Below are 21,078 nucleotides of genomic sequence, written 5' to 3' on the forward strand. Positions count from 1 at the left end.
TGATATTAACTGCTGTGGCTACACTTCTTAGAGACAGACTCAAAAATGCCTTTCAATAGCAGGAGCAATATCAACAAAGAGCATTCTGTGTTCCTCAAGGTTGCGACATGTGAATACAAAAAAGTTCTTGTTTTGTTCTGCTAAAGAACATTTCAAGCACAGGTTCAAACTATTTATATCTAAGTCAGGGGTTACCTCCCACTAAATTCAATAGCACCAAGAGATGGACCTTCAAAAAGCTTCAATAATGAGAGGATGTTCACATCCATATGAAATCAAAGGTTTTATTTCTATTCCACATCCAGTTCTGCCTTACCACTAACATGCTGTAGTTACTCTCAACTTCTAAAATATATTATTTTTTAAGATGAAGGGTGTGGGGGAAGCAGAGAGACAGGGAAGGCCAGACTAAATTAAGATCACAAAACCACACCACATTTTCAGCAACTAGTTGATCTCCCATGAAACAGGATTTCAAACTATCTTTGGATTCCCTGCTAACAAATCCCAAGAGCTTTCTGTGTATGATGATAGCAAATTTTCCTTTTTTTTTTTTTTTTAAATGATTCCTCAGAAAGGGCACAAACTGATCCTTTGGAGAGATAATGCTTTTTATCTACAGGGACTTTGTAAACAAATTGATCCAGATGTTTTGCTTTAGAACTCTCCAGACATAGTAAATTATTCCTTACTACATCAACACTTCATTTCCTCTATTTGCAACTAACATCTCAAAACAGAACCCTTTTCAAAAGACAAATAATTGAAATGTTGTATCAGCATTAACAGGACCATTTGGACACTTTCTTTTAAAAAATCTGTCTCCTATATATAGATGCATTTGGTTACATATAATCATTTCCAGAAAGGATCAAGATCAAACAGATTAAGAATGTATTTGGATCCTTTTCATAAGCCACTGAAAATTTATCTAAGAAATCCTAAGAATTTTATTTTCCTTTTCTTTGTTACATGATTTGTCACATCTACCTTTAAAAAAAATCCTAGACATGTGGAATGGTAATGGTCTCCAAAGTAAAAACTCAGACAATGACTAGTCTGTGCAATTAGAATTTAACTAAAGTGATAAGAAGTACAAAGAGACGGAATAGCTATATGGACTAGATGGAAAGGTGGTATATGGACTAGGTAAAAATATTTAAGAATATTTGACAATATAGGCACATATACATTTAGAAAATAATGGAGAAGAAAGAAACCTGCTCCCTCTGTTTCTTAGTGGCTTACCAAATAGACTGCTTCTCAGAAATGCATATATAGGGGTTTTTTAATTATTTTTTTTTAACCAGTAACGAAAAGAGTTAATTTACTTTAAAGATATAAGGAGCTTCCAGGAATATGAAGATCAACATACTACCTGCAAAAAAGAGCCCTATTAAATATATCCCAGATGAATATACTGTATCAAAACACATTTTGCTAAATGCCTTAACTATCTTTGGATGTTTCTCTCTCATTTTAAAATGTAAATGTGTGTCCATAACATTGAAACAATCTCTCCTATTTACATGCTTTCTGAAGATCTCATGCTGTCAAATACAGCAACCAGGTTTCCATCCTATGCTTCCTGAATTAGAATATTTGCTTTAAAATGAAATCATTGGTAGCTTTCCAGTTACTGTAAGGACAGAGAGATCAACTGAGTGCACAGCAACAGATTATGAAGCAGGTGGCTTGAGGCTAAATCTAAACAGTTTCCTCACATAGCTTTGTAAAGTGGGGTGCAGATAACTCCTAATGAGTGTTAAGGGCTGTCTAGTCACTTAGTTGTATACAAGGTCTAGACAGGTCAAGGTCTAAGGATCAGAGCTTCTAATTACATTCTATTAAATACTCGTTAGTTGTAAAAGATGTCAGTAGAAGACCCATCAGAGATACAGTGTCTAATTATTAAATATTAGTGCCCTCATAAGACCCTCAGGACTTGAAAAACTATGATAAGATACTGAAAAAGAAAAAGAGACAGCCAAAAAGGAGGTGAATCTGAGGACACGGCTGAAAATTGAGGTCATTGTTCTATATCACATTCCCCATGTAAAAGAGGAATTTGAAACTCATCATCTATTGAATCAGTCAGTATTTGGCAGCATTGTTTCTAATGTTGAGTTAAACCATTTAGGAGACAGATTTCATAGAGTCTTTCACTGCAAAATGAGCAAATAATGAAATACATTTATTTCATAACCTGTATTTGTTACAAACACAACTCACTGAACTGTTGTTCATTCCCTAAAAGCTAATAAAAAAGAGAAATAATTATGACTAAAACCACTACGCTTTCTTACTTCCTTTAAATAAAAGATATTAACTTTCATATGAAATAGCTTTCATATGGAAGCTCCTGTGATTTGGTGATAGTGTGCTGTTGCTGACTAGCAGGGCAGGATTTGGCAATGCAGCCCCCCAAAGGCTGCTGCTGTGCTCTTCTTCTCCCAGCACTCACACTAGAACAGTACACCAAGTTGGACATCTGAAAGGGAAGAGCACCCACTAGGCATTAATTCTGCAATGACATATTCTAAAACACAACAACCCAAGTGAGTAGTAAATAAACAACAGCCCCAGGCTTTGGCTAGCGGGGAAAGGCACCCACAGCCAGAAACACCAGCACTCGACTGGGTCAGAAGCAAAGGTAACTTTACCTGTGCCTGTGTCTCAGGTCAGGGAGTGCAGCATGCAGTGCTAGGGACTGATCTTTTCCAGCTGGGTAGATGATCCCAGGAGACAGAAATATGGTCCCAGGGTTAGGAGACAATTTCCTGAGGTGTTCCTGTGTTCCCTTTATGAGCAGCACAGCACTGCTGGAATAACTCCAAAGTACTCTGACATTTCCTTCCTCCCTTCCTCCCTCCCTCTCCTTCCTTCCTTCCTTCCTTCCTTCCTCCCTTCCTCCCTCCCTCTCCTTCCTTCCTTCCTTCCTTCCTTCCTTCCTTCCTTCCTTCCTTCCTTCCTTCCTTCCTTCCTTCCTTCCTTCCTTCCTTCCTTCCTTCCTTCCTTCCTTCCTTCCTTCCTTCCTTCCTTCCTTCCTTCCTTCCTTCCTTCCTTCCTTCCTTCCTTCCTTCCTTCCTTCCTTCCTTCCTTCCTTCCTTCCTTCCTTCCTTCCTTCCTTCCTTCCTTCCTTCCTTCCTTCCTTCCTTCCCAAAAACATGACACTGCTCTGACCTCTTGGACCTATGAAACATTTTGGAAAATGAGAGACTCCAGGTTTTACCATGACCTCTGGCACTTCTCAGTCTCCTGACAGCCCTCAAATTACCTGGACTGCAGCCTTGCTTGCAATATCTTGGCTCTGCTGTTCCCTGTCTGCCTGGAACCAATTAATGCATTAGCACAGAAGGGAAAAAAAAAATAAAAATTAATCATCCTTTTCTGAACCTCAAAAGATTCAAGTTTTGGACAGACCTTTATGGAGGTGGGGCAAGATCTGAATTGAGTTACCCCTTCCTACTTGACAAAAAGTTTTGCTATTTATTTCCCTCCTTACCAACTGCCATCTAAGTTGTGGAACTGCATTTATCAGGCTTGCTTCCCTCCCCTCTGTCCTTTATAGCACCCTGGTAGAAGCTAAAAAAGGGCACCACCTTCCACTCACACATTGTCCCCTTTTTTCTCCCAGGATTCAAACTGCCCAGTACAAGGTGGCAAGAACTTCCACTTTGCCATCTTGTCTTTTGGAGTGAATCTTTTCTAGCCTCAAACTGCAATGTACCAATGCTAACAGGAACACACAACCTTTTCTACCTCACTCATAAATGGAATAACTTCCTTCTTCCTTCTGCTGAGGTGAATCTCAGAACCTTATAAACCTCTTCAGTTTGCTGTAATCCTATCTATCCAGAAAAGCACCTTTTAGTACCATTCCCTTCTTCCAACATAGTGCTTCATCCTCCCTGAGACTCACAACTACTCCTCCTGCCCTGACAACCCTCCACCAACCCCTCCCACAGGCTCAGGGCATCCCTAAGCACATACTAAGGTTGAAAGAGTCCTTAGACTCAAAATCTGAGGATACCCTCACTCCTGACAAGCCTCTGCCTCCTCCTCCTACTCCATTCTATTTCTGGTCCTTGATAAGAAGAAAAGGAGGCTGCAAGGAAAGTCTGTAAGAGCAACTCACATCAGCAGTGCACCAAACACTGCCTTTGCATTACCAAATCAGTCTCTAGATGCTGCTTAGGGCTGGCACCTTTTAATAAAATCACTCTATGCCCCCAGCAAGCAGAGGGCAGACAGGCACAGCAGGATGGGGTTCAGTCACCCCTCATGCCAGAAAGACGTAGCTGAACCTCAAGCAGCTTAGCCACTCTGCAGGTCTCCACATCCTGCAATCCCAGAGCTACCAGAAGGCCCTGATCTCACTTACAACTTCTTGTAATTTTTTGTCCCTTCACCAGATATTAATTTCTGTCCCAAAATACTCCTGTACTTCTTTACCCTTAAAAACACAAGAGCTGTTTTTTTAAAATGCCAATTAACCAAGAATAGAGGGGAAATGACACATCAGGAGTAAAATGGAGCACTCAATTCTCTGGCTTGCTAATTAGGATTTATGTACTGGAAAAATCCAATTCCTGGCACCGGTGAGTTAATAAAGAAATGAAAAAATGTCTGGAAAATTGGAAAAACTGGTATAATTGTCTAAAAAACTAGCACATCTGGTCATTTCCCCACACATTGTTATTAGCACCACAATTATTTCAGCAGGAGGCAAGCTGGGAAGAAGTAATACATGACCAATGAAGAAAAGCAGTAGCAAGAAAACCTATCATTCAGGCACTAACTCCTGAGAGAAAACAGACGTGGCCCTAAACAGAAAAGTCTATTTTAACATGCACCTCTTTAAACACTGATTTATAATGTTTAAACTGGAGATAATTATTTCCACTAGGGGTATCACAACTGCAAAATTACCCTGTTCTTTCTGTGAAGTCATTTACAATGGTACATGAATTAGTAATATTCACTACTTACCTGCTTTTTCTAGGAGAAGGGAGGAAAATATGAGGTGCAAATCAAGATAAAACAGATCTCCAGACAGCAATTCATACAGCATGTATGTGTGTGTGAAGAGGATTCACTTACATGCTCCCAAGACTATAATGCTTAGCATAAAGATTTCCCAGACCATACCACTGAATCTGGTAAGTTACTTGTCCTTCTTTCATATTTGTTTTTATGAGGAAAGCAAGAAAAAAAAATCCCAGGAATAATGCCAATAACAGTTGTGCTTTGTTGAATTCTCCTTTGAGCTTTTTGCTTTTATATATTTGCATGGTAACGTTTTGTGATATGATCATTTTGATAGTTCAGTGGGGTTCTCTTGCTTATTCTGCAGCATAATCCTTCAGGAATCTTATACAGAAGCAGCCTCTTGATAACATATTGATTACTAAGACCTTTTTATTTAAAAAATATGCATAAAATTATCAGCCATACTTCAAAAGTAAAGTATGTTAATTTACATTGTAGCTAAATTGGGTAAGATCCAGTAAGGGAGTTAGCCAATTCACTGCTAGGCACTTTTAACACCTATCTTTCAGTACCTCAGATCCCACAGGAAAATTAAAAAAAAATTGAGTCTTGAGCTCTCTATTCAATTCAGAGGATAAAGTCATGCCTCAGAATTTAATCCAAAGCAGCCAACATACCACATAAGCAGCTGATGGCAACATATTCAGGAGGCAACCCCCTAGAAGTGGCCTAGATGAGTGCTGTGCTTTAAATTCTGATCATTCACAGCAGCAGTTTAATTTACAGAGTCTCTGGAGCCCAGAAGTCTCGATTCATGTTATGTACCATGTTATGAAAAAAAAGAAAAGAAATTTAAAAGAAAAAAAAAAAAGAAAACTGGAAAAAAAATCCCAACAACAAACAAACAAACAAACAAACAAACAAATCCATGGTTAATGCTTTCCTATTAAAAGCAGGTTAGGAAAGCAGGTGGGCTCCTGTCTTCATATAATCACCCAGTAATTGCCCAGGCAGTAAAGGATCTCATTTCTTCTCTCAGCTCAAGGGAGCTCAAAATCACATCTCAAAATAAATGTTCCTACTTGCAAGTATGCTCAATTCCTGAAGCAGAATTCAAGAAGCTCTGGGCCCAAAACAGGCACTAAACCCGAAGCACAACAGATCAGTGGCTTTACTTGTGAGGAGGTATCCCTTTTCCTCTTCTACCAGGACTTTTTCTTTACTTTATCAAGCAACAGCTCCATGGAAAACACACAGTATATCCATGGAGCAGGGAGAAGAAACACATCACATAATGTGAGCCCTTCTTCCCTTGCATGCTCAAGTGAACAGTGAAACAATGCAGAGTGTGCAGTCAACTACTGCCTACCCAATGGCAAAGATCCATGGAGTAAGATGGAGAATGCTCTGCCACACAAACCATGACTAAATGACAGCCCAGAGGCCGGGTATTACTCATTCAGTGGAAGATGTAGGATTTCATCTTATTAGATAAAAAGGAACTGGAGCATTCTCGCTCATTCTGCACAAGTATTTCAATCTTCAGGCTGGGTGAAACCCCTTGTGGTGACCTCTAGAAATAAGCCAGCAGCTGTTACTCTTTTTATTTTCTTCTTTTTTGTGAAATGACTGAATGTCCCAGCATGTGAATACCCCTTACAAATTAAGTCCACCTGAAATTCACAAACCTGCCAGCTTCACCTTTCCCACACTGATATATCATCTACCTCTTTAATTTAAACTTCTTCGAACACGTCATCTGACCTTATTCAAACACAAACTAATTTATTCCAAAATACGTTGCTTCAACATGTTTGGTTTTATCTCTTGAAACTAGCAAAACATTCTTCCCTGTCCCAAAAAAAGTGGTCAACAAAACCCAAGCATATTCACCTCAACCATGTCAAGATTTCTCTGTTAAGCATACCAAAGAGACACAGAGAAAGGGGAGAAAAGCATGAACTTGGACTAATGGGCTTGCTGTGCTTCAGCTTGGAATGAAAAAGAGCATCTCAGCAAGTCCATACAAAACACATTTATTTACAGTTTACAGTTACCAGATATTATGTTCCCATCCACATACAGAACTGATCTGCTTTTTTATATTCTATACTAATATGCAAAGACATAAGCAGAGTAATACTCTATTGCTAGATTCCTTCCAGGTTAGTATGTGATTTAGATACTGAGATGCATTGTCTTGTCCACGTTAAAGTGCACATACAAAAGATAACACTCAGGCTCCTGGGAACACGTAGACAAGACATGCAGTGACTGTTGATCCCAGGATGATGGTGGGGCATAGCAGGACGGCAGAAATCCTCTGTTATTACTGCTCATTTCTACCCACCTTGTTTTCAAATCAATGGCTGCCCAGAGTGGTGGAGATGCTCTAATTTTCCATAAAGGAACACCTCAACTGTCATTATCTATACCTGGAAATTTTTGACCCCTTGCTTCACCAATGACTTTTGGCTCCTCAACAGAAACTACCTATGCACTTTAGCCATTTCTAATGTCCAGATGGACAACAAATTCCATGAGAAAAATAGAGCACAGGGGTCAGCTGGAATGTCTATCATTTCATCATTCAGTTTAATCCATCTGTGCTCATAAATCAGTGCCCATGAAATGAAGGACATTCCAGTTTCGGATGGGGGCACAAGGGAAGAAAGAGTTCAAGATCTCTTTTGACATTTTTAATTAAAATAGATTTGATTTTTTAAATCTTAATAAAGATCATAAAACCATATAGCAGCAGTTGCCTTAATGTCTGCTGTGCTTATAATTAACCTTTGGTCTCAGACATTAGACAGTGAATTCTGAATTCCTGAGGCATTAATTATGTGGTAGTTATCCTGAAATTAGTTTGAAATCAGTCCATTTGAGACACTTGTAGTAAAGACCCATGTCATTAGAGACTATTCATGCAGTTGAATCATCACATTTTATGAGGCTTCATTTTGTTGTTTGGCCTCCACTGGTGACTGTTGCCCCATTCAATGTTTGCAGATTCTCATCAGCTCACACTGAGAAAACAGTATCATCAATAGCCAGAAATGCACTTTTCCCTGCATTACCCCTGCTACCATGCCCACTCTCATCCACAACTGATTATTGGTCAAGATTTCCAAAATCTGATCATTGATAGCCTCTTCCCAAGAGGTGCAACTGAAAATGCAGTTCTTTTATATTCCAACCCTTAGATAACCTGCAAGAATCAGATGCTTCAAAGGGACTAGATACAAGGAATCTAATTTTTTTTTTTATTTTAGTCACTACAATCAAACCAGATTATCTAATGAACATAATTTTAAATCATCAGATTTGTTTTTTTCCCACTAATATATGTAATACATTATAAATAATAACTTGTTTACTATGTATACTTCAAGTGCCAACAAGGATTAATATGTGTGTCACACAAAATCAGAATCAAATACCATTTCTCCAACATAAAAGAAGAATAATTTGTGAAAAATTTTACATCTTTGTATCACGGTGCACTTTGACAAAAAATAGCACAAGTGTTCTCAGCTGTATTTCACCTAACAAGGCACTGAAGTGCAGAAGGGTCACCAGGTGTGCTCCATGCAGAGCTGGAAGCACAAAGAACAGTTCCTCTAAATATTAGCCCCCTGCATATGTTTGTCTTTCCCCTTATTTTTCTCCCTTTATATTAGAAATTCTGCTGTCAGTGACTCTCATGATTGACCACATCATTTTACAAACTCAAGGGAGTGAAAACTAAACAACCGCCGAAAAGAAATTATTAGTTTGTTTCAAAAGTGAGACTATTCTGAAGTCTTTGTTTCTACTTCTTGTTTTAAATTACTTTTTATATTTTCAGCAACTAACACAGGCTTTGATTACGATTTTCTTTGTTAAAGAATCCACATTTTCACTCCTGCTGTTCTTTTGAGAAAGAAATGAATACCTATCCTCTGAGATATGCAGGAAATCACCGGGAAAACCATAACAGAGCAGACTTGGCATTTCTTAAATTTCTAAGTAAAAATCAAACAGCAAAAAAAATCAACACGCTTTATAGAACATAAAGCAGCAAAGAAGACTTATGCCAAAGCTTAAAATAAATTCTTTCAAATCTTCCTAAAAGAAAGGGGGGGTAGGGGAAGCATCATTAAGCTGGATTCCATGGAAAGAGAGTTGTTGTGCTTTGGGGTTTTTTTGGTTTGGACTATTTTTTTAAGAGCTAAAAGAAATTCCAAGGCTTACACTTGCCTTGGAGCCTCAATGCCAATTTTTGTGGTTTTACAACCACAGTTTCGTATTTTTCTTTGTTTTTTCTTTCCTTTTTTTTTTTTTTTTTTTTTGAGAGAGAGAGAGGGAGGAGTTGTTTGTTTGTTTTTCTAAAGTATTTCTCTCTTTCCCATTGTCATGTATGATACCCACACACTAAACAAGGGAAACTAACACCAAAGGGCACACAGAGAAACTGCCTGCTTAAACCAAATGGCATTTTCCCTTCATCACCAAATTCTAAAGGCTCTAACCAGCAGGATTGTTAAAGTGGGAATGACATTTAACCTCTCTTCTCAAGCTGTTACTGAAGTCTTACAGGACCTCAACTCCTCCACCAGTTTCTTTTCTAGCGTTTTACAGAGGCGTGTTTTCCAAGATGGAATTCTACCCAAAATGCATATGAATGTACAAGACAAACAGGATGAGGACACAAAATAGACCACTTTTTTATTCCTCCTTTCCTTACACTTACAATTAGGTTACTGTTACAGGCACTATGTCTACTATGAAGGAGAATGTGTAAACTATCATTGTCATATTATAAGTACTTTGCCCACTATTGGTTGGCACCAAATAAAACGAAATAATCTTCTGCACGCACAAGTCTTCTCTGCATCCAGCTTAAAAAGATTTATGGGGGTAGTCAAGGGAAAACCAGGCTCTGACAGTGACACTGTGAGCTCCTTCATCCACTGTCCTTGGTAGCTTCAATATTTATGCATTTTATCTTAAAAACCTCTGTGAAAAAAGAGCAAAGGTTTGGGTTTTTCTGATTGCTGCAGGCTTCTGCTAATTTTTCATACTGTGGTTTATGTTATGGTAGGGGAAAGAGAACATCCTTTGGTGACTATGATGCGCATGATTTTGCAATCTTGTTTGAAGTTTTAAATAAATAACAGCTTCTTAACAGTAGCTTGAAATAAACAGTGACATTGTCCCTGGCCTGTGTACAGTATTTCTTGGTTTAGGTGGTGGGTTTTGGCAAGGGGAGGGAGATGAGAGCAAGATGTTTCCCTCTGACATTTTTCTTCCTGTACACTGCTAGAAAATCTAGTCTTACCTGTCCACATCCCCAAGGTTACAGAGATTGCTCCCTTGTATTCCCAGATTATCTCAATGAACCCGAAGTTCTCCCCAAATAAAAGGGGAGCCAAAAAACAAAGCTTTAGCGGCACCCTGCTTCAGTCATGGGGCCTACCCAGACTCATTGCCTGCAATATCTTTGGAAACAAAAGACCTTTAAGGCATCCATTCTTCCCAAAGGCCAGTATAGGGACAGTCAATTCCATATCATGTTGTGTGGTTTGCCTGTGATTCAGATTTGCTTGAGACAGTCTGCACTGTTCTCACAAGGCAAAAGCTGAGTTGTTGATGGTTCCTAGTGACTAAGTTTTGACAACATCAATAAAGCATTTTACAATTTCTTGAAGTTTCTTTCCAAAGAACTCAACTATTTTCTGTTTAAATTATAACACCACCATGGAAGACATTCAAGCAAATTCAACTGATGTTAACTACATCATAAACTGATAATCAACAGGGGTGTTAGTTTCCCTCTGCATCCAAAAGACTGCTCACACTTTTCAAAGCTAAGTCAAGGCAGGACTCTCAGAAACACAGTTTAGAAACAATTAGTTGGTTTAAGACTTGTTGTTTACTTCTTAAGGCCAGGAAAATTTATTGCTCTAATAAAAACTGAGTAAAAATAAATAAAATAAGCATTAAATTAAAGGAAATTAAGTTGACAAGTGTGACTAACCTGATCTTTTCTATGAAAAGGTGACCCACTTGTAGATGAGGGAAGGCTGTGGATGTTGTGTACCCAGATTTTAGTAAAGCCTTAGACGTCGTTTCCCACAGGATTGTCCTGGAGAAACTGCCCACTTATGGCTTGGACTGGCATGCTCTTTAGCAGGTGATGAACTGACTGTATGGCTGAGCCCATTTATATCCAGAGCAGCCAGTCACCGGTGGTGTTCCCCAGGGATCAGTGATGGTGCCAGTACTCTTTAATATCTTAATCCATGAGGGGACCAAGGGCACCCTCAGCTTGCAGTTGCCACCAAGCAGGAGTGTGATCTGATGGAGGGCAGCAGGATTCCACAGACAGATCTGGACAGGCTGAACTGATCACCCAAGGTCAATTTTATGAGGGTCAACAAGGCCAAGTTCTGGGTCCTGCACTGGGGTTACAACAGCCCTTTGCAGTGCTGCAGGCTGGGGACAGAGTGGCTGAAAAATGGCCCAGCAGAAAAGGACGTGGAGATCCTGGTTTACAGAAGCTGAACATGAGCCAGTGTGTGCCCAGGTGGCCAAGGCCAATGACATCCATGCCTGTGTCATCAATAGTGTGGCCAGCAGGACCAGGGCAGTAACAATCCCCCCCATACCATCACTGGTGAGGCCACATCTCAAATTCCATGCTGTTTTGGATCCCTCATTGCAAAAAAGATTTGAGGAGCTGGAGCACGTCCAGAAAAGGGCAATGGAGAAGGAGAAGGAGCACAAGTCTAATGAGGAGAAGCTGAGGGATGTGAGGTTGTTTAGTGTGAAGAAAAGGAGGTTCAGGAGGGACCTTTTTGCTGTCTACACCTGACAGGTGGGTGTAGCCAGGTACAGGATTGGTCTCTTCTCTCAGGTTACAAGAGATAGGACAAGAGAAAATAGCCTCAAGTTATACCAGTGGGGGATGAGATTGGATATTAGGAAAAATCTCTTTACAGAAATGGTTGTCAAGCACTGATACAGGCAGCCCAGTGAAGTAGTAGAGTCACCATCCCTGGAGGTATTTAAAAGACATGTAGGTGTGCTAGTTAGGGACAACCAGCTTGGCAGTGCTGGGTTAACAGCTGGGCTCAATGATCTTAAACTTTTTTCCCAACCTAAACAACTTTATGATTCTATTATAAACCAGAACAAATGCAAAGCCATTGCAAGTCCTGAGGAAAAGGTGGTTTTCTTTTGCATTCTACAGTATTTTTAAAGTTTCTTGAATATAAGCAATGTGTTTTACTCTGCAACATCATACCCTTTGCTCCACAGTTTGAAAAAACAAATTCTCCTTTTAGCCACTGCTTTTTCTAGACCACGGGAAAATACCAACAGATTCATGTTCCTGAAGAAGCATACATGTTGTTATAATCTCCAGTATGCTACTACTTGAGAGCTTGATTACACACTTTATGTCTGTTGTGGAAACAGTGACATTTTCCTATAAAGATGGGGATTTATTATGAGTGAAAGGGGATGACTTGCAGCAGCTTACCCAAAACAGAAGTTCATTATCATGGCTATTGAAAGGCTAGAAATAGACATTTTGGAAAAGAAAAATAAGCACCATGCTCTTCCCATTTCTCTCTCCCATTATCACTCATTCCCATCTTGTGTAACATCTTACCATCTGTATTCAAGTTCCTGTTTAGCCCCCTTTCTTCAGAAAACCAACTTCTCAACTTATCAGGGCTTCTGACTTCTATCTTTTTTTTCTTCCTCTCAGCATTCTTTGCCCATTGCTTCTCTTCTCAGTATCTCACCTCCTCGTTTCTTTGGTATTGCCTTTGGTTTTCAGGCTCTTGAATTTGTCTGGTTTTAGTATTAGAGAGGTTTTATCCCCAGGTGAGCATTTGTCTGGGTAGCAAAAAACCACAAAACCTGGCATAAAAGCATCTATTATTTATAAAAACACAAAGTTCATCTGCAGGTAACATTCCTATTATAAAGACCTAGCATTTCAGTTCCACAGCAAGGAATGAGAAAACATGAAGTGAAATTTGTCATCTCTGATCTTTAAAATGGGGATACTTTTCTGGGTTCCCTGCAGCATAGTCTAATCTTGAGGTTAGCTTTGTTATTTTTGGAGCACATATTTTTCATCAGCTGAACACCAGTGATCCCAAACCATGCTAAGAATTATCTAATCCTAATTTTACTCCACTTTTATTTTGAATGTGTACCTATATTTTTGCAGGATTTCTCCTCCTGAAGTTGCAAATAATCCACTAGCATTCTTTCCCAGATGTTCAGATGCCTGTCTCTCAGAGAACCCACAACTCTATTATCAGGGATTTTGTCAGTGTGCTTCCACAGTCCTTTTGAACTTCTTTTTATATATGACCTAAAGCCCTAGTGCTGAAGATAGCCAATATAATACAAGTGCTCTGTGACATACTTATCTACCGTCCCTCCAACAGAAGCTGAGGCAGCAGATGCTCACTGGAGGTTTCTCCAGGCTGATGTCTCCTGCAGGACACATGCCCAGAATCAGTGAGGACTGGCACTTTGAAAGTTCCTAAAATGCTGTGGCTTCTCTAACCTTGCTTCGTGATTAGTAACGCTATTTAGGGATGAAGATTCCTTTGTGCTGGGCTCTGTGGTAACATAAGCAAAACATACGTACTTTGTCACAATGAAATTACATTATTGGCATAGAACAGTTGAGAAGCAAATACCAAAGGCAACAACTCAGCACCGGGTACTCCAACCTGTACAGAACAACCACTACATACCTAATTTTTGCCAAGGTTTCCTTTAGCCATTAGAAAAACTAAAAAGAAAAGTTTTACAACGTAAAGACTACATATTTGTTTAGTGGCTGATTACAGGAAATTCTTCTCAAGCATTAGGAGTGGTAAAAAGAAAAGCACAAAGGTAACTGCATGAAATAAAAACCTAGAAATGAAGGTTGGCATCAGTTGTAAAATGGAAGGCCAGATTGGAGATAGCATCTGAAGGTGAAGCTGAAAATACAAAAGACCACAAAATCAAAGCAAAATTGCTCACATTTGTTAGGAGACATCTGGATGATTGCAGATAAAGGAGAATAGCTGATCTTAGATAATTCCATAAAGAAAGGCATGAAGATCTGAAAGTGATGGTTTAGAAGAAAGCTCTGTTGGATATGACTTTCCAGGTCAAAAGCCTGAACAGTAGGAAAGATGGTGATCAAGTAAGGACATAAAAGAAAAGGCTTGGGTTAAAAATTAAAAAGCCCTAGTTTGGCCATGGTGGACTTGTGCTGGTGGCAAATACACTCAGGAATTTCTAGATGCAGGCTAATTCTAGTTTGTTATCAGCTCTAGTAGAGGAAAATAAGTATGTTAATTGTCTGGGAAAAAAAGTCAGGAGTTAAATTCACTGCTGTATAAGGAATAGGTCCTTCTAATTTCAGTCTGTTAGTTTATAAGATTCTTTTTCCTGAATTTAAAGTATGCAACGTCTTTTCTATGACTCTCACCATTGCTACATTCAATTCATGACAATACCAAACAGAAATAAAAAAGATGGCATCTGCTGGAAAGGATCATCAGTAGATTCAGTAAGACATATTTTGCAAATAAGAAGCATGGCATATATTGGCAGAGATCCATTGATTCTAAGGGAAACCTGCCAATCTGTGTCCAAGCATAAGCCTCTTCCTGTTTCCAAATAAATGAAGTATTTCTGACCCACAGGTTAACTCTGATATTTGCAGTATTCATAAAAATGCTTGATATCCTGGCTTTCTCTATATCTAGATATGTATTGCAAGTCAGAAATATCTAAGAGATGATAAATGGACAGACAGAGGGTATCTGGAAAAACTGGACAGCTGCAAAGGCTTTCAGTTGTTCTGTTGTTTTTCTCTCTTCAAAATACCTGTCAAGATGTATGGTACAAAACAGAAGATGCTCCTGGTAATGGGTAAAAATAACGAACCATCTGGAAAAATCTGGCTTGGCTTTTTTTTTTCCTCTTTAACATGTACAGATTTAGAGATCAAAAAGTGCTCCACATAAACAGAAGAGAATCATTTATAGTATACATGGTTCTAATGTTGTACCTCTCCAAACAGTTGTAGTTTTTCTTGCAGTATTGGCATTTTGAAGATATTGCCTTATGAATGATCAATAGAACAATGGGGAACAAAACTGAGATATTCTTTTTTATCCATGGTATATTGAACAGAGAATATGTTTCCCTTCAATTTAAATAATAAGGTCCCCCTATTAAAATAATCCAACTGAAAAACGGGTTGACTGAAGATTAAATTTAATTTGTCTCTCAAAATTAATGGCCTAATCACAAGTATATCCAATGGTGGCTTGGAAGAAACAGAGTTGAACCATGTGTTTTGAACCAAACATGAAAACTGTCAAAAGTATCTACCTAGTCAAAAGCATCTACTAAACGATAAGTGTTATAAAAGGATGCTTTGCAAGACTTTATGCACCACATGAATCTGCTACTCCACAATCCTGAATGTTTTACAGCTGTCTACATCTGAGCAAAAAGTTTGCAAAATGTACAGATAAGATCACTTTGCACTGATGCCAATTTACTATGCAATATGTAAAGCAGCAAAAAATCGAGCCTCATGTCTCCCAGCCACCCAACGTGGATAAGCAGTGATGTTTACTCTGTTACTGTTCTCCCTAAAACTTTATATATATTTATAAGACTGCTATATGAAAAACACATTCCCCAATGGCATAATACTTTAAAAGATTCAACAAATAAATTCATTTAGCATGTTATGAAAGAATTAAACAATACGAACATATTTTTACTGTTCCCATGAGAGCTACTATTTTCTTATAGTCCTGCTCTTTGCCTCTTGCCAAAAGTCAAGATGGCCCCAGAGAAAGCCAGGATAAACCTGCTAGTCATTTACGTGAATGGCAATTGCCATTTCTGAGCTTACATCTGATAGAGGTCACCTTCCTAAAAAGGACAAGAGAGCGTGACATTTCTTCTGTCACCAAGTCCTCTGGGAGTTAACTACAAACACATTTACACCCTGTTTTAATACTGCTTTAACAAGCAGAAGAAAAGTATTAATATTTTTTAATATATACTTCCTTAATAAGATTAAAATTTTTCCATGATTGTTCTGGCATTTAAAATAATAATAGAAAAAAAAAACCATTTTAAATGATTTAATGATATTTTAAATAAAGTTTTTAAAGGGGTTTTTTCCACAGAATCATGCAAGATAATAAAATGTGACTGTACTACTAAACCAGTGTGGTGATGTGTCAGTTAAAAGAATTGGCATATTTAGAGATAAATTCTTAAATACTTAATCAGAATAAGATAAACCAGATAAGATGATTCATCTTCTTACTGGTATTTTCAGAAATGCCTGTTGGTTTCTATGGTCCAGAAAGGAAGTTTTTAATGAGCTGCTCTTGGCCCTTTGCAAAATCCCTCATCCCAAGTCCCAGGTCACAGTGCCACTGCAGAAGAGACCCATTTGCACATAATGCTCTGAGAAAACAGATCTTTGGACATATTGAAATAATTTTTACAAATTCTGAAGCCATCAGAGTCAACAGTAAAACCATCATTGACCTTAACAGGGCCTATGTTTGTCTCTATAGTCTCTTTACTACACAGCAACTTTGCTGGCTGACCAGAGGTGACTTCTGTGAGATGGCCACCTTGATTACCATGGTCAGAATGGCCAACACACTGGGCAGTTCACTCACAGACAAGTGAAATTCTAACATTTTTAATTGTATGCACTGCTTGAAACAGGGGTAATTATACTTAAAACAGGCAGAAATTAGCTGGATTTGGATTTTGCAACATGTGAGGAAAGGGCCATGAGTCCATGAGGGAAGTATGCTACAACATGCTTCGTCCTCCCTTACCTACCAGCCAAGTGGCACAGTGGCATCCCATTAGTACACAGTGAAATGTGAATTATCTCATGGAAACACTGCTTGCAAGCACATTTGTACTTTGTTCTCTAATTCACTTCAGTTTGCCTGTTGTGTTGTTGAGAAGATAGCCTTGACACAATAGTTAAACTTTTACTCAGTGTGATTCTGACAAATAAAAGGTCTGATATATTTTCCTATTTTTTCTTAACTGAAGACAATGTTAGAGCTACATTTGTAATATACTTTAGTACAAACTAATCACACAACCACAGGAAATGTACTGTTCATTGCTCATGGCATCCTGAAACTATGAATACTACATTTTCTTACTTTGATTAGAGACAACAGCTGTTTTTGTAGCCCAATACACAATGGTAGGAGGGAGGTAGGAAATGAAAGCATACTGAAAACATATTACTAATATACTTTGATTTGATACACATGTCTTGTAGCTGTTGTGAACAGCTTGGTAACAAATTTTAATGTGACTAATGTCTTTCTAAAGGGATTTTGGCCTTCCACTGACTGAATATACATCAGATCAGAACTAAGTGCATGGATAGGAAGAATATCATCACAGAAAGACATGAAAACCTACAATTTTTTTACAATACACTACAAGACTATGTCAGCAACAGCAGTATGTGCATTTCCTATGCAAGAAGATGTATATGATGCAGTTAGAAGCAAAACAAGAATATTTACATTTAGAACAAAAATTAAGTACTTAATCACTGAAAGACTTTTCTTTGCAAAGGTAACTCCTACCTTCACAAAAAAAAAAAAAAAAGAAAAGTTAAAACCGGTTTATTAGCTCATCTGAGCTTTTATGTTTGACTTTTTAGATCTTGTCTTTTGACTTTGCACAGATGTAAAACCTCAGGTATTATTTATAGCACTAGAGAACTCATGGAAAAAATAAGTAATCCATATATATATATATATATATATATATATATATATATATATATATATATATATTTGCAAATATTAAAGAACACAGAAATGCAGGATATTTACACCAAATGGGCACAGGATAAAAAACTGAATATATTAAATATATCCAAGTGCCACTGCCTCTCCCTTTACTTCACTACAGGAACAATAACAGAAGAATAGAGAAAGTGCTCTGAGTGCAGCTGGAGAAAAGGCAGAAAATTGATTATGTTTCAAAGACATGAACATTTTTCAGTGGACACAATATAATTTATGCATGCCATGTTCCTGAATGCACACTTTTGAGGCACTGCAGGTTATTTCTCTCTCAAAGGAAGCAGAAATCATAATCAATCCAACAGTACAGTAATCCATAAATTAGTAACATCTGAGAATGAACAATTTGATAAACACAGAGCTTGTCTTGCAGAGCTAGTAAAAACTGTGCATGTGACAAAACCATGCAAGACATGATGCTGCCCTTTAAAATAACTTGGGAAAGCTTTTCTAAACTATGTGATACACCAAAGCTCTAATAATTTCTTAGAAATTAATCTTCTGACTGTTTTGTAGTCAGAAGCACTAACAGCTATAAATGTGACCAGACACATTTAAATGCCTACCTTATGAGGCTACATTCTCTACTGTTCTTTACTGTTGCAAAAATATTGCAAAGCATAGCACAAGTCTCTCTGAGATAATTTTTAATAAATTTTAATAATATGAGCAATTACTTATATCTGAATATTTGGGAAATCAGGACAGCTTTGGCATTTCTGAACCACAAAAAAATAATTTCCTCTGCACCAGCCTAATAAGGCAGACTTTAAGCAAGCAATATCTAAACTGATAAAATCACAAATTAAAAAAACAAGGACATTATGGTGTTGAATTTAGTGACCTAGGCAAGTAAATCCCCATTAAAAGAAAATTTGTCACTAGATTTGACAAGATGGGGGCTACTAAGCACAGAATAAAATATTTTAGGCATTCATTGGAAGACTTCTTTTCAACGGTGGCTCCATTTTTGTTATTAATTCAACAATCCAACCTCAGAAAAAGTAAACAATTTAAAGTATTCTTTTGAAAAAAGGCATCAGAGAAGAAAAATGTACTAATTACTGAACGTTTCTGCCTCATCCATATCTGTGGCTGCATGATTGAATCCAGCCCAACATAAGGAAAAATAAAGAGCGCAAATTAAATACACGCAGGAGAGCTGGGCTTGGCTTCATGCCCACCATCATCATAGTTAAACTCCATTTCCAAGATCCACCATAACACTTTCCTCTTAAGCTTCCTCTGGGTCACAATGACCTTTGTTAAACATTGTAACAAGTGATAAAATGAAGACTGGGAGTACATTTGTTGCACAGTAAAAATTGAAAGGAACCAGGGGATCTGAACCAGATTGCAGATAAATATAATATATTGCTCAGCTACATTCCTCTTTGTTCCAGATGTGTGATTTGTTACTAGCTATAACAGAATGTAAGCTGTATTTTGTGAAGACTAAAACCAACACATTACAGAATGCAGAAGTACCATCTATCAATTTTCTAAAAGGAAATTGCACCTGCCTGCAATCTTGTCCTCATTTGACTGAGCCCTCTGAGACACACAATGATTTAATGCAATAGCTCCTCAGAAGAAGAGCTTTAGAAGGGTGTGGTTCTGCTCTGGCTTTGCAGAAATGAGTGTAAGAGTCTAAATTTAGAAGATAGTAAAAGTTTATCCATTAAAAAAAAAAAATAGAGAAAAACTCTCTTCACATGAATAACATCAATGTTATTCACAGATTGTGCCCTGCCACTTCCCTGGGACTGACCTACATCAGCTGTATTTTCAGTCTTGCAGTTCTCTCAGGCAAAGTGGGCAGCATACCTGCTTTGCAGCAATGCCATCCTTCTCACACTTTCAAAAACATTGACCCCTAAATTCTCATTTAAAACTATAGGAGTTTAGCCATATAGCTGTAGCCCTGACAACTGGCCATGATCCATGTAAAAGTAAGCAATTATTTAAAGTTATTCTGTTAAAATGTCCCAGTTTATGTTCAAGCAAAAATGTGAGGCAGAGTTTTGTTTTTATTAGCTCTTTCCAAACGACAAAGGTAAAGGATATAGTAAAAATAATCATACTGCAAGAGGAAACAAGGCCTGCCATTCACAGCATCTCAATTTCAAGTAAAGGGAGACAGGTGACAGGGAAAAACTTGTTTTGCTTGTTATTTCTATGGACACTGTTACGATTTTCATTCTTGTCCAGTCTCAGCTCCTGACATTTTTTGATGATTTAACACAGTCCTTACAAAAGCAAAATTTTCATGGGGTTCAGTAACATTCTTGTGAGAGCAAAATTAAAACAAGGAAGAGCTGTGCCTGCAGATGATGATGGTCCAGCAGCAGGGTTACACTCAGAGCCATCTGCTGCAATGAATGGGGCTATTTTTGCACCAGGGAACTATTCAAAAACCTGTGTTGGCACATTACCCTGCATCCCCAAGAAAACTTCAAACGTACACATGCTGTCTCCAAAACACAGCAGGAACTACCCACAACACCAATACAGCTCGGTTCCTATCCATCACAACTGCCCTCCTGTTCTGTGCAGGGCTCACACCAGGACAGGACCTTCTATTTTGTGTCCCAGCATGTTGCCACTCTGCAGGGAGAAGTGCTGCAGGCCAAATACTTGCAGGAACTCAGCAGGAGTCACTGCCTCATGCAGAGTCAAGAGACTGGCTAACAGTGGGGCTCACCGAGGAGGGGCTTCCCAAGCTCTTTGCAGCAACCCACCTGTCCCATTCTGCAGATGCAGAGAAGCAGACTGATTCACAAGGAAATTTGGAGCCAGACTTTGAATTCCCATTATTCTTCAGACACTGTCATTTTCCAAAAGATTTTCTGTGGAAAGAAGCACACAGCTGATCACATATTAGGGTAAGCAAGCATTGTGCTGGAAGTCTTACACAGAGCTGCCTATTGGGGAGGCTGCAAAGAGACCTGCCAGAGGAAAAGACATGGGATTGCTTTCATCCTACATGAGGCAGATCCTTGATCAGGAGCTAGAGAATGAGACAGTAACTCCAAGAGAATGCAGAAGTCAACTGCAAGAGATCAGGTGACTGACTGGTAGCATCATGTATTGGTACGAGGCAAAGTCAGCCAGCTCTCACCAAAAATCTCAGCAGAAACACACAGGCAGGAAACCCTACACTGAAGAACAAGACACCATATCCCAT

General features: G+C 38.4%; 1 long non-coding RNA gene across 1 annotated transcript in view; it reads right to left on the reverse strand.

The window, feature by feature from the left end:
- Nucleotides 1-21,078, reverse strand: part of LOC111929812 (uncharacterized) — a 173,179-nt gene that overhangs the window by 112,905 nt on the left and 39,196 nt on the right. Inside the window, exon 2 of the long non-coding RNA XR_015287742.1 lies at nucleotides 20,633-20,740. This is a non-coding gene — a long non-coding RNA (uncharacterized LOC111929812). The remainder of the gene's footprint in view (nucleotides 1-20,632; nucleotides 20,741-21,078) is intronic.

This window comes from Cyanistes caeruleus, chromosome 6 (genome assembly GCF_971803275.1).
Source record: "Cyanistes caeruleus chromosome 6, bCyaCae1.hap1.1, whole genome shotgun sequence".
Classification (NCBI taxonomy): domain Eukaryota; kingdom Metazoa; phylum Chordata; class Aves; order Passeriformes; family Paridae; genus Cyanistes; species Cyanistes caeruleus.